Source organism: Tupaia chinensis, unplaced genomic scaffold (assembly GCF_000334495.1).
Source record: "Tupaia chinensis unplaced genomic scaffold, TupChi_1.0 Scaffold000088_1, whole genome shotgun sequence".
NCBI lineage: Eukaryota > Metazoa > Chordata > Mammalia > Scandentia > Tupaiidae > Tupaia > Tupaia belangeri.
This window is the reverse complement of record NW_006159550.1, coordinates 1,535,018-1,549,780: the sequence shown is the minus strand read 5'-3', so window position 1 is coordinate 1,549,780 and position 14,763 is coordinate 1,535,018.

Here is a 14,763-nt window from a genome sequence, read left to right as displayed (position 1 = left end):
CCCTTCTCTCACAAACAAAGGCCCCTTAATCACTTTTATTCTAAAAATGTCACAAGTGGTATTCTTTTATTCACATAAACTAGCTCCACTCAATATCAATAAACTAACAATTTACTGCTTGTTATTCTAGAACTGAAAATACTAAAGGAATGATCTGTTCAAAGAAACTAAGAAGTAGAAAAAGTCAAGAACATTTTTTTTCACTACATCAGACATAGAAATAAGGTTTATCTTTATCATTTACACTCAAAGATTTGATCTCATACAACGGGTAGGACGCATGTTCTCCCTGTGGGGAAACAGTCTCTGGGTTAGCACTCTCTCCACCCTACTGAGGCAAAAATAAAGGCCAGGAAGATGTATGATCTCCACTCTTTACCCAAAAGAAAGAAAAGAAAAAAAAGCTTTAAGATATACTTTCTATTCCTGCATTCCTTTCTTTGTTAAATGTTTCAAGAGATGAAATATTCATTGCATCCCTTTGACTACTTCAGAGCACAACAGGCTCCTCGTTAGGAAATATTTTTGGTAACTCTAACAAATTTTTTCCGTGTACAATTCCATCTAATTATCCTGTACTACAACCATTTAGAGTACCCAAGCCAGCCCTTCTCCTCTGTCGCTACACCAGCCAAATATAGCTCTTGCAGTCAGCGGCAGCTATCGCACCCTCTCTTAGTCATAGTCCAGGTGCCTAAGACGAGTAGAATGCATCTGTCAAAATGCATCAACAATAGAAATACTGAGTAGGTGAAATACTCCTCTTTTCTCTTTACCTCCTACATTTCATCTGAAAGTTGAGGGGGAGAAGAATTCTGTGTAATTTCTCATGTGGAAAAGGAATCTACCTTTTACATTGTGCTATGGTGACTCAATATCTAATCTGCTCTTCCCTCTTAAGGATTTATATAATTTTTTTAAGAAAAGCATTACTTGAATCTAGATTTTGCTCTCTGTTCCAAGCTTTCTAAGGAACACTGTCTATTGCATAAAGACTACTCCACTGTTGTTACCATTCAAAATGCCAGCCATCTTATTTAGCTAACATGGCTTGAATGCTCCTTTTTCAGAGAGTTTTACCTTGCACTTCCTGTTTTCCCTATTTTACCTACCTGTTTTCTCAAGACCACGCCCTCCTAGACCTAAAGAGTTAATTTCATTTTAGAATAGAAAGAAATGCAAATGACGCAAAGCAAACAGAAGTAAACATTTAAATCTTCTGGTTGGAAAAGGCTGTGTAGTTAATTAAAAAAAGAGGAAGCCACCACTGGTTTGCATGAGAATTTGTGGGAAGGCTGCCCATTGTTAAATTAGGATCATCCATTCATTGCTGAATTTGATCTCACCACACTCCTTGCTTTAGTTCTTGAGCAGGAACTAAGCCAGCTTCAAGATTTACAGTCTTCCACATCTACTTTTGCCAACACATGGGTCTAGGGAAGGTGCTCCTGGTGTTCAAGATGTTTTCAATAAGAAAAACCTGTCCGTGGGGTAAGTTCACTTTCTGTCCCCTTCTTTTAACTTTCATTTGGCTATGAACTTGGCGTCTTTGTTCTTTCATGACTAATATTACCATCTGTGACATTACATATCAACATAGCAATGTAACATATTAAGCACAGGAAGACTCGGAATGCTTAAGTTCATCCAAGCATTTGTTACTTGAAGTTTCAAGACTGCTTTGTAGCCACCTGAAGCATTTCTCAAGTTCTTACCAGCATAAAATAAACTATAATATACTATATAATTAACCAAAGCATTGTGCTCTCATTAGGAACTGGAACCACAAAACCTCTGAGATAGCAATCACTTGGTAAGCCATTTTGACCAAAAACACTTAACTAGCAATAGCTTTTGCAGTCATTGGCTTCAATGAAAGGGACTCCAGAGTTCTGCCAACTCCTTTGAGAAGAGACTACTGACAGAAGGATCTCGATTCCCTTTTACTAATAAATCTAAAGTTAAACAAGTTGGTCACTAGTCATGTGTCAGAACCTAGGACATCTTTCTCTATAGATCATGGGTCTATCCAAAAGCAGTTCCTAAGACCAGACCAGAAGCTCAACAGAGAGAACAAAGACAGAGAGAGGAAACTGCAGAGATTAGACAATTATAACCATGATTGATCTTTGTGTACAATCAAAATAGATAACCCACCTTATGCCTAGCCTTGCAAAATAATGTCATAAGTTTATACTGATGTGACTTAAATCAATCAATTAATTAATTTTTTAATACATAGTGTCTAGTTCCCTGAGTGTACAACGTGCCCTAAGTTCCGCTAGATTTTGCCTAGGTGGTATCTTTTAGGAGGGCTAAAGAAACCTTCAGTGTTGGGAACCAGCAGTTAGCATAATGGCTATGTCGCTGGACTCCCACATAGTCGACCACAGTTTGTGTCCCGGACCCGGTGGCTTAAAACTCACGCCAGGCGCGTGTGCGTGCATGCCCAAGATCCCGAGAGGAGAATGGAGGAGAAGAGATTGCAGTGTGACCATCCCTCCTGGGGGGTGATTTCTCAATTTCTCTCTCTCTGTCTCTCTGTGCCCGGTGGCTTAAAACTCACGCCAGGCGCGTGTGCGTGCGTGCCCAAGATCCCGAGAGGAGAATGGAGGAGAAGAGATTGCAGTGTGACCATCCCTCCTGGGGGGTGATTTCTCACTTTCTGTCTCTCTGTCTCTCTCTGTCTGTCTGGCGAGCACCTATAGCGAAAACCTCTCAAAAAAAAGAAGAAACCTTCAGTGCTTTGTATTACCAACCGGTCACAACACACACAATGCTTTATCGTTCTTGTGTTCTTCTGCTATTGAGTTTTCTCAATTATTTTGGCTTTGGTTTAGGTTTAGGTTCTTACTTGTAATTGAGAACTTTATGAGGGGAGGTAGTTGTTATTGTGAGGAATCTCCCACATGGAGAAATCACTGCAGACTTTTACTGGAGGAGCAAGTAGATTACATACTGTCTCAGTCAGCTGAGGCTGCTATAACAAAACACCAGAGACTGGGGAGCTTAAACAATAGACATTTCTCTGTCCCAGTTCTTGGGGCCAGGAAGTCTCATATCAAGGAACTGGCTGATTAGGATCCCTCGTGGGAGCTCTCTTCCTGGCTTAAAGATGGCAGCCTTCTCACTGTGTCCCCACATCTTGGAGAGAGCTGTTCTCATAAGAACACTAATCGCATTATAAAGACCCCACCCTCATGACCTTGTCTAAATCTATTAATAATTACCTACCAAAGTCCCCATCTCCAAATACCCAGTACACTGGAGGTAAAGGCATCAATGTATCAATTTTAAAGAGACATAAACATTCAGTCCATAACACACACATATGATGACGCAGAGTCCTAACAAATCCGTTGATGAAAATTACAAGGTTTGGAACATCCCTGAACAGGAAGGATTTATCATTAAAAACTGCTATATTGGCAAAGATGAAGAAGTAAATAGCTGTAGGAAGGCTAACATTATCTTTAGCTATACTAAGCATTGTCAGTGTTTTTATGTTTGCTATACAAATGTGTGCTTTTATATATTTAATTTCGTCTACAAACTGTTCATTAACTGTACATATTAATTATGGCATGCCTGAAAATTGTGTAAGTGACATTTTCTCATCCCATCTGAAGAATTGTTTCCCATCTGTGGGTTTTGACCCATTTGGTGGGTCATGAAATCAATTCAGAGAGCCTTAAACAAAATTTTATGATGAAAAAGGAGAGAATAAAAAAGATCCAAGTGCATTGCACACACACAGGTAATATTTAATTGTGCAAATGTTGTTTTATTGCTATCTATATAAGTGCATATTTTTTGTATACCTACATATATTAAACCATCCTTAAAAATATATTTCTTATGTTGGATCTTTGTCAAAAATTCAAAAGCTACTGCTCTAAATTGTAGCTTCTTATTTTTCCTTCAGTTACTATGACAAAATGCCCTTCAATGTATGTGTGAATACACTTTGCATAAAACTTATCACAATCTAAATGGAGATGTCATTCAGCCTCTTATAATGCCTTCAGGAAAAACCTTCCTAACCCTGGTGAAGGACTATAGAGGACAGAAACGAGGTGACTGAATAGTCTTTTCTTCTATTGCTTGGGTAGCTACTAAGTGCTCACTATGTGCCAGGAAGACTGCCTTGAGCGACAGACATCTGAGATCAATATACCAGTCCCTCTGGCTTCTGCCTGTGCTCAATTTGTCACTAGAGTGAAAAGCCTCAACACCATAATCAGTTTCCCTCTTTCTAAGCTATCTCTGACCTCCATATTCAATCAAGACATCAGAGAAGAGTCTTCCTAAAAGCCAAATCTAGGGGCCAGTTGGTGGCACCATGGTCAAATATGATGCTCTGTGAGCCTGACCCACATGGGAAGGTTCTGGGTTTGTACCAGAGCTCTTCCTGAGTATACCTGGCCCATGTGTGCCCAAGATCTGGGGCTGGTTGGGGCCAGGGTTGGGTCATGCATCAAGACTCCTTTGGGGGAGCTGTCTTTCTCTCACTCTCTCTTGCTCTGTTTCTCTTGCTCATGGAAGAACTATAAAATAAATAAAATAGAAGAAAATACAAACTTGATCATTCCACTCCTGTGCTTAAATCCTTTGACTCTCTGCTCAGAAGGTAAGCTGATTTATTCAGTCACATGACAAACCATAATGTGGTGAGGTACTCTTAGTTGTTTTTTTATTTTTTTTTTTATTCTTCGATTGTCTCCCCATCCCAAATGCCAGTTACCTAGTCTGTTACATTCTAATTTTAAAGCATTTTTCCTTCTATCATAGGAAGGTTTTCTCTTTAAGAAGGCTGGAACACCCACAAGAAAGCTGCCTTCCATTCCTTAATCTGTGTGTATTTGCTTAAGAATGAGGCCTCATAATAAAAAAATTAAAATTTAAAAAAAAAAAATGGAGGCCTTGACGGCAGCCTCTTCATTTGTTATCAGTGAAGTCAGCATATTTCAGCTTTCCTCTGTTTGATAACTGTGTGGAAGAGGCTTCCCTGGACTTGGTTTTGAGGTTTCAGTTACGTTATAATCATCACTAGTGTGCTTGTAAATATTCAACAGTTAGTGGGGTGGGGATGGAATGAATGCTTGATTGCTAGTATCTGCCAATTACCGTGGTGTAAATACTCCCACTCTGACTGATTTCGAGCTGTCAAAGTGTCGTCATCAAACATAGAGTTAAGAAGATGTAAGAGACAAGCAGGTGGTGTGGTGGTTAAGATTCTGGACTCCCACATGGCCAACCATGGATCTGGCAATTTGCTTTCTCATTTTGAATCTCTCTCTCGTGAGTGTAACATGCCATATAGCAAATTTAATAATAATAATTTTTTAAATTAATTTAATTATTAATTCTTAAAACAATACAAAGATGTATAATAGTATACCACTAGATAATATACTCATTACACAGGCCAAATAAGTAATAGTAAAATTTAATAAAATAATTAGCAGGTCATGTATTTTGAGTACTTAGCACCTTTGTCTTGAAAATTTTTAATTCTGAATTTGTGTAATTTATTGTTTCTTTTTTAATCATTTTGCTTTATTCATAATGGACCACATGTGTGCATTACATGAGAATGAAGGAGACAGAGAGAGACAGAAAGAGCACCTTTCACAGAGTGTAATCAAACCGGAATCTCTGGCCTTCAGTCCTCCAGCCCACGAGGTCTTAGGCACTTCTTATGTATGTGCCCTGTATACTTCAGGCTGACCAGGTCTGGGATCTGTTTCCTCTTGAGCATTGCATTACCACTGTGCTATGGACCCAATTCTGTATAATTTGATTTTTTTTTTTGGAGAGGTTTTTGCTATAAGGCGCATGCACTCACCAGAAAGACAGAGAGAGACAGAGAGACAGAAAGTGAGAAATCATCCCCCGGGGGGATGGCCATGCCACAATCCCTTCTCCTCCATTCTCCTCTTGGGATCTTGGAAACGCACGCACACGCACCCAGCATGAATTCAAGTCACCGGGTCCGGGACACGAACTGCGGTCGACTACATGGGAGTCCAGCAACATAGCCATTATGCTAACTGCTGGTCCCTGTACAGTCTGATTTTTAATAAGGGCTTCATTTAGCAACTGACTTGCCAAATACCTTAGAATTTATTCCGTCAGACCCAGTGCGCGAAAGAATAATCATTGTAATCAGTTAGAATCTTCCCAGAGAAGTAGAAGTGTCCTCAAAGATGGTCATGTAGATTATCAGTCCTGTGTGATTTGCTTTTTTCCCACAAATCTATGAACACAAAGAACTTTATATACTTCAGCAAAATACTGGCTTTATTTAGACCAAATTTGCCCCCTTTTTGATCTCTCATTCTCTGACTCTATAGTCTGAAACACACCCCTAAAAAAAAATTCTAAAAGACTTATTTTGGGACCAGCAGTTAGCGTAATGGCTATGTCGCTGGACTCCCATGTAGTCGACCATGGTTGGAGTCCCAGACCCACCGGCTTAAAACTCATGCCGGGCGCGTGTAAGTGCGTGCCCAAGATCCCAAGAGGAGAATGGAGGAGAAGGGACTATGGCATGGCCATTCCCCCTGGGGGGTGACTTTTTGCTTTCTGTCTCTCTGTCTCTCTCTTTCTAGCGAGCGCACGTACCCTGTAACAAAAACCTCTAAAAAAAAATACTTATTTTAGTTTAAAAACCCTTAGGAAAATATTTTTTAACATTAGAAAAATTAAAAATAATTATGCAAACAGATATAAAGCAAGTTAATCTGAGTTTAAATCCTCAATATTAAATACTTACATTAAATATGCACATTATTCTTGCTCTTATAATTTCTTACCCAAAATCTTTTGTATCTTTTTCCAATGTGTGATAAAATTTTAAAGGCAATTACAATTTATTTGAATGCTATTTCTCAGTTGCAGCCATGAGAAGACAGAGAGGATTAATGAAAAGAGCCATGCATATTCTACGGTTGAAGTGTTATTAATGAGTGAACAGGACCGTTTGTTAATTCTGCTTTTGATAAACAGAAGTTAAAGTATCAGCAATTGAGAAACCAATGCAGGTTAAAATCAGAGGAAACATTCTAGAATCTTCTAAAAGTACAGAAGTATTTCTAGACACTTGCAGTCTCTTTGGTGCTCAGCAACTGCACATGTCAGCATCCAAACCCCAGAAAAAGTGGCATCCCAGGACCCTCGTGTTGTCAGTGAGTAAGGGATCACCGAGAATTAATCAAGCCCCAATGCCAGGATCACTCTATATTCACAAATGTTTTACAAACCAGTTCAGCAAACTTGAATAGTCCACTCAAGTATACTCAAATTGAAAATAAATCCTTAGAGCACAGAGAAGATGCTTCTCCCCTGTCTCATTCTCAGTGTGACATAATATTTTTCTAGCCTTGTGGGAAAATGAGCATGTTTGAAGGGGAGAGAATCCCTTCAATTGATGCCCTTCCTTGATGGTTCTCAAAACTATTGCATTTACTCCTGAGTTTCCTAACTCCCCTAAAGAAGGGATTGACCTTTGTTGTGGGGGGATATCCTATGCATTGGAGATTGCCGAGCAGCATGCCAGGCCTATGTCCCCTAGACACAAATAGTGTCCCTTCTTCCAACTGTGACAGCTAACTCTCACCCCTGCCTACTCACTGCCACCCAGTGGAAAACCACTGCCCTAAGGGCTTTTGAGACACCAAAGTCTGAGAAAACTCGGCCTTATCACGTCCATCCTAAGGCAAAGAGTGAAGGACCAACACCTCCATGAAATAAGGGAAGTGGAAGGCCTATGTAGTAATAAAGAGAAGGGCAAATTAATAGTCTATTACCTGTAGTGTGCCATTTGTTTTATAATTCATTATAGGTTAAATTATATAAAATTGTGAATACTTTACCATTTGGTCCCACAGAAATAGCTTCATGTATATGAAATTGTCTTTTTTCATAAACTAGCCCTGGGGCCACATACAAGGAAGAAAAGACATAATATAATAGGTGTAACAAAGCAGAGCCTCCGAGATGATCAGCAAAGAACTCAATAGCCATTAAAATTGAGCAAAATTTAAAAAGTATATACTTAAAAAGCTTATTATAGACATATGAAGAAGGTAATTTTTAAAATAGAATTAAAGGACGAGTTTATCTTGGTACAAAAGTTTGAAAATCTATGCATAGTTTTTTTCAGAATATGCATTTTCCATGAATTTTTTGAAGGCACCACATATACTTTTTCACATATTTTTAAGCTAGACCTCGTGTGAACAGTGTGGGCAGCAGGTATATTTGAGGATACAGAAGGTAGAAACTCAGTGGCCAGGGTCTTGGAGCAGGTGGATGGCAGAACTACAGAGAAGGCTTCTTTCATTGCCCTAGTGTTGACGCGAATGAAGCTCCACTGTGCCAAGCGATGGCACTGGAATCACTTTAAGGTCGGCTATGGCCCCTGATACAGAGCATCCTGTTTTGAGTGGTCTACAATCTCCCATGGACTCTACTAGGCAAATAGCCCCAGTCCCTTTCTTGATAACCCACCACCTCCCAGTGGCCTTACACTCATGGACTACCTGGATAGGTTCTGGAAGCACAGTGTGGGCTGCCTGCTCTTACTAAGAGGATGGAACTTCAGAGGTCATGGCAGATTTAAAATGGCTTGCATGTTGCAGCCCAGGCTGGATACCCATGGGAGAAGAGAATGCTCAGGAAAGAGAGCCATCTTCTGGAAGAGGCACCTTTTATTCATTTACACAAAGTTTTAGAGGTTCTCTCCCACCTCAGGTCCTCTACTCAATGTCTCTGAAGGTCTGAGAACATAGGCATAGACTAGAAAAAAGGAAAACGCAGAGGAACTGTGTATCCATGAGCAGACGGTGTACACCAAATAAAAATGAGTTGAACTGCACAAAAATCAAGAGTTAGTGATTAAACTTAGGATTTTGTGATCTAAATTTCTGTTCACTACAAATGCTACGGCCAAAAGGAAATTTTAGGCGACTCCAGTTCCCTTGGATCACATACGACAAACTGGAAATCGAGAGAGAAAAACCGGCTTCTGCAGGATTGCAACAGGATTGGGTGGTGTTGACCCAGGTCCAAACCTTTCCTCAGGCTCTATCTTCCTAATACCTTACTTTCAAACCCTAGCGTATAATTATGCCATCCTAATTCTGAATACCTTTTAGTGCCTAATATTGTGATCACAATGAACATATCCCAGCTGGACACAGAAGCATTTATATCGAATCTTCGGAGTGAGGTTAATTGAAAGGAGAGGTTTCTCAAGGCTAGTGTCTACAGAAGGAAGTGAGCTGCAGGAAGGTCTCTGTGAAGACAAGTGGGCACCAAGGACAACATGTCTTATGTCTTATCCAAAGGAACAGAATACCCTTCAACTCCCGCAGAGCTGAGGTCGTGTCACTTACCAGACCATAGTGTCCTCAGGGCCTAGGAATAGCCGAACCAGTAAAGAGGCAGTGATATTTCCCGGACATGATCTGAATAGCCAAAGAGGAAAATCATATTCCTAGAGAAATAAAGTCTTTAAAGTTATTATATAGACTTATTACAATTACTATAAAAAATTCTATTGGGATATATTTAAATGAAAGTTTGCAAAATTATTCTAAATTCTAGGTTATTCTAAACTATATCTACAGATTTTCACAGCTAAGAACATTTTGATGAAAAAATATTGTGAAGGGCCTTGTTCTAACAGCTACAAAACAAAGATAAATGAAAACAAAACAAAACAAAACAAACAAAATAAAGGTAAATGTAAAGCATTACTTACTGTCATGGAAGCTGAAAAGTCATTGAAGAAGAATTGCTTGCCCTCAATGAGCTATATGAACACAAAAACATATTCACATGTATATGCATGTACAGTTTGAGTAAAAGGTCTTTAACCAGCTTTGTGCAATTCAGCACTCTCCATTCCCTTTACAAAGCAAAATGACCAATGCTCAGAACTCAGAACAATTAAGTATTAAACTCAGGGCGGGCAGGTGGTTTGGTGGTTAAGGGTGCTGGACTCCCACATGGCCAACCGTGATTCAAGTCCCGGATCTAGTGGTTTGCTTTCTCATTTTCCCTCTCTCTTTTACTCTTGCTCTTGCTCTGTCTCTCTCTGGTCAAATTAAAATAAATAAATAAAGTTAAATAAAATAATTCTTTAAAAAAAAGTAACTGTGTGGAGAGAGAGAGAGAAATTCTGTGACCATCAATATTTACTTGCTTCCCAAGTCAGAGATGTCTCTCTCCAACCTGTTTATGTAGTTGCCTTTTGTACTGTGATTACTTTATTTCGTAACTATGTTGAACCAATGAACTATGAGTGTGAAAGGGGCGCTGCTGATATATGGAAACTATGTTGGACACTATAAAAAGACAAGATGAAAACAAGTCACTAAAAATAAAAACCATAAAAAAGTAGGGATTCTGCTCTCTTTTGCTTTTTCAAGCTCTCTCTTCACTTTATAGTAACTAAATTGGAAAAAAAAAATAGGTAATGGGTGTGATTTACCCAAGAAAAGGGATTGACAATTCCAATGACATATATTCAAAAGGCTTGGAACCACATTAAAAGACCAAAAGATTGACAAATAAGTGAAATTCCTATAGTAAAATATTCAAGGAAGGTAAAAACCACTTTTATATTTTTAAAGGCACGTGTGCTTGTTGGAGAGAGACAGGGGGTCGAGGAGGAGTGAAAAAAATCACACCCCAGCAAAAATAGTCATGATGCGATCCCTTCTCCAATCTCCTCCCGGGATTTTGGAACACAAGCACACGTGCCTGGTGTAATTTTTGAAGCCACCTGGTCTGGGACTCAAATCCCACAGTTGGCCACATGGGATCCAGCTGCTCCAGGCCACCTGAAAAGCACTTCCTAACATACTTTAGTCAACTTCTCTGATGGATCAACTAACTAGAGGTAGCAACAGAATGAGAGGCTCAGCCCTGTCCTAGACCGGGGCTGAAAAGACACTCAGTCCAATCCCTCTTCCACAATAAGCATAGCATCAGCCAGAGTTCTTCTCAAAGCCACGGTGTGGGATGAGGCGGGAAGAGGACCCGACCTCTCTCTCTCTCACTATCAGATGTCTGACTCAGTTGTCCTCTGGACTCCATTCCCAATGTGTACAAGTTCACAATCTGGGTCCCATGAATGAAGTTTGGACATTAAAACAGCGTTGGATACTACTGGGCTTCCTCTGCCCTAGCACAGAGTTGCCTTTCCCAGGTAGATCTTGAGTCTAGGAGCAAGTCCATCTTTTGTCTAGACACTCAAAGAAATGTTCTCTGAGCTCAACTCTTCTGTTCATTCTCTGTGGTAAATGCTCCCTCAGCAACATCGCCACGCCTCCCCTCTACAGGGTGGATTTCCCCGTGTCCTTCCCCATCTGTCTTCCCAACAGCCGCCTCAGCCCCACCTGTGTGCCTTCTTGAGGTACATCAGGGTCAAATTCAAAATGAAGTCCCAAATCACAAATCTCTGATAAAAAAAAAAGAGTACTCAGTATTACTGTCAACATTTTCTCTCTGTACACATGCACAGAAGTGGGGTTGAGTGGTAAAGGGAAGGATTTGTTTTAATGTGTTTTATAAAAGCCTGAGGAAAGATATATTATCTTCTTTGTTAAGAAGTCCGATATTTCAGCTGGTTACACACTATCCAGGGCTTTCTACATTGACATTTTCCTGAAGTGCTTCTGGTTGGGGCAGCAGGATGTATTAAGCTCCCAGAGCTGCAAGATGAATGGGCTCATGGGCCTGGTGGTCTGGCTGAGTAATAAATCTGTTATACGTGTAGGGGTGATGCTGTACCCCTCCCTTTGGGGTGTATACCGTAACATTAATGTGGTACAATTGCTATCAGTGGAAATATGCTGGAGAAGTCATAAAAAATGATATATACCTTATTACCAAGCAACTAGTAATTATGGGGTAGAGTAGGGAGAGTGGAAGAGACAGAGGTAAGGGCAGAGTGAAAATAAGATAAATGTGAGGTACAGCATATGTATTTATGAAATGGCAGGACTGTGGTATGTTAGATCTGAAGGCCAGCTGGGCATCCATTAATAGAGGAGGTACCTGGTGCTGATAGTTGTAGGCAATCAGAATTTCCTAAACAGTACCTTGACTTAAGGGAAAGTATCAAGCAAGTATTTAAAAATTCCTAATGAATGTGTATGCATCTCTTTTCCTACCTACCAGTCTTTGCTTTAAATAACAGAAGAAGAATGGTCTGCCCCAGTTGGAGAAGGATTAAAGGTTCATTGTTACCCTTCTGCAGCTTGGATGACAATGACAAAGCTGCCTGAACCAGAGAGGTCAATTACTGTGGGCCCTGTCACTCACTGCATATAAAACCAGCAAAAATTATAAACTTATACTGCCTTTCCTCACCAAACATACTGTTTGTGAATCTCAGGCTCCCATCTTATATGGTGGGGAGACAGAGCCCCACTAAACCCATCCTCCTCCTGCACATGTGATTTCCTTCTCCTGTTTTCCCTTCATGTAGCCACCACGGATGGAAACCAGGTATCAAAGGTAGAAGCCTCCCCCTTGGGAAATGAGCAGAAAATGCTAACTTTGAGAGGTCAGACACACAGCGCTCAAGGTTGGGTTCATTTTCAAAATGACAAGAAAGTGTCACGAGCACGAAAGCAGTGGGTATGTTGTGCTAATTTATGCCAACGGGCTAATGGCATAAATTAAGGCACGACAGCAGACTGTGCTCGTATTCATTCTACTCTTCTCTACCACACAAATATCAACTTAAATTGTTCTTGATAGAGTTATAAAAAATATTAATTTTACTTAATTTTAACATGTGGATATTTTTTTAATATCCTGTATAATGAAATGGAAAGTATGCCTAAAGTTCTCTTCTCATACCAATAAAATGATGGTTGTCTCAAGGAAACTACTTGCATGATTGTGTATCTAGATGAAGCAGGCTAATTTTCTTCACAAAGCACTATTTTTATTTAAAAAACACCTGAAACAAACAGTGGTTATTCAGACTTGAGAGTAAAGCAGACATTTTTTTTCCTTAAATTGCCAGAGGGCACATGTGCTCTCCAGAGAAAAAGAGAGAGAGAGAGAGAGACAGTAAAAGCAACTTCTCCCCCCCCCGCCCCCCGCCATGGAGCATGACGTGCTACAATCCCTTCTCCTCCATCCCTCCATCCTGTCAGGATATGAAGTACTCATGCACATGAGTTCAATGGGTTTTTCAGGTCACCAAGATCAGGATTGGAATTACATGGTTGGCTATGTGAGATCCACCTCCCATTTACCAAGAGACTGTGAGAACAGCCCAAGAAGATATGTTCTTGAAAACGAACCCCTCACGTCAAGAAAAACAACTGGCAGTATTTGTTAGTAATAAAATAAGAGCTTTCAAGCAGAAATTATACTTTTAGATAATAGTTATCTGTCACAATGAGCTAAACAGATTCCTAAAACTTAAAATGGTTTTCAGACAAGAGTTGGTGGTAATCTTGGGACCAATAGCATAATGGCTATGTCGCTGGACTCCCATGTAGTTGACCGTGGTTTGAGTCCTAGACCCGGTGGCTTAAAACTCACTCCAGGAGCATGTGCGTGCGTGCCCAAGATCCCAAGAGGAGAAGGGAGGAGAAGGGATTGTGGGCATGGCCATCCCCTCTGGGGGGTGATTTTTCACTTTCTGTCTCTCTGTCTTTCTCTGTCTGTCTGGCGAGGGTACACACCCTATACAAAAACCTCTCCAAAAAAAAGAAAGAGTTGGTGGTAATCTTAACAAATATGATTTTTTAAAGTGTTAAATTTATTTTTACTTATGATAGCACATGCACACACACATGTGAGAGAGAGAGAAAGAGCTAGAAATACTTTCGCTGGGGTTACACTGCAATTCTTTCCTTCCAGCTGATCACCACCCTCAGCATATGTGCACTCATCCATGTGTTTTGGGTTGGTCAGGCCAGGGCCCTGAACCAGCAGTTGGCAATGTGGCTTCCAGCACTGCTTTCTGGTGTGCTACCAGCTGCACCCTCTGGACTGGACCCAAATACGATTTTTTGATATTGTTTAATGAAGTGCATCTACATTAATTCAGTAGAGAAATATTTCCCAAATGACCAACGCACAATGACATCAAATTACAAATAGTTTAAAACGCACTTAAAGTATCAAATCAATGGATTTTTTTTTCTTTGAGAGAGAGAGAAAGAGAGATTTTTGCTACAAGGCACATGCACTCATTAGGGAGACAGAGAGGTGGAGAGAGAGAGAGAGAGAAGTCGCCCCCTGGGGGGTGGTCACACCACAATTCCTTTTTCCTCCATTCTCCTCTCAGGATTTTGGGCTCATATGCACATGCAACTCCTGTGAGTTTCAAGCCACTGTGTCTGGGACTTGAACCACGGTGGGCTATGTGGGGGGTCAAGTACCTCAACCACTGCATCATCTGCTGACCCCAATTCAATGAATTTTAATCTATGAGAAAATGAAATCTTATTGGTATAATTTTAGATATCACATCAGTTGCAAATTCTGCAACTAAGCTGTAAGTCTTTGCCACTTACCGAATTGCTCTATAACATAGCTTCAATGATCTGAAAAGTCTTTTTAAAGTCTGTTTTCCAATCACATATTCATGTAAGGCTAGGGTTTCTTCTATATTTCAACCAAAAGAACATATCACAACAGATTAAATGCTAAGGTAGATATGAGATTCCAACGGTTTTCTCTCAAGAGGTTCACACAAATGTCAAATGATGCCACTCTTTC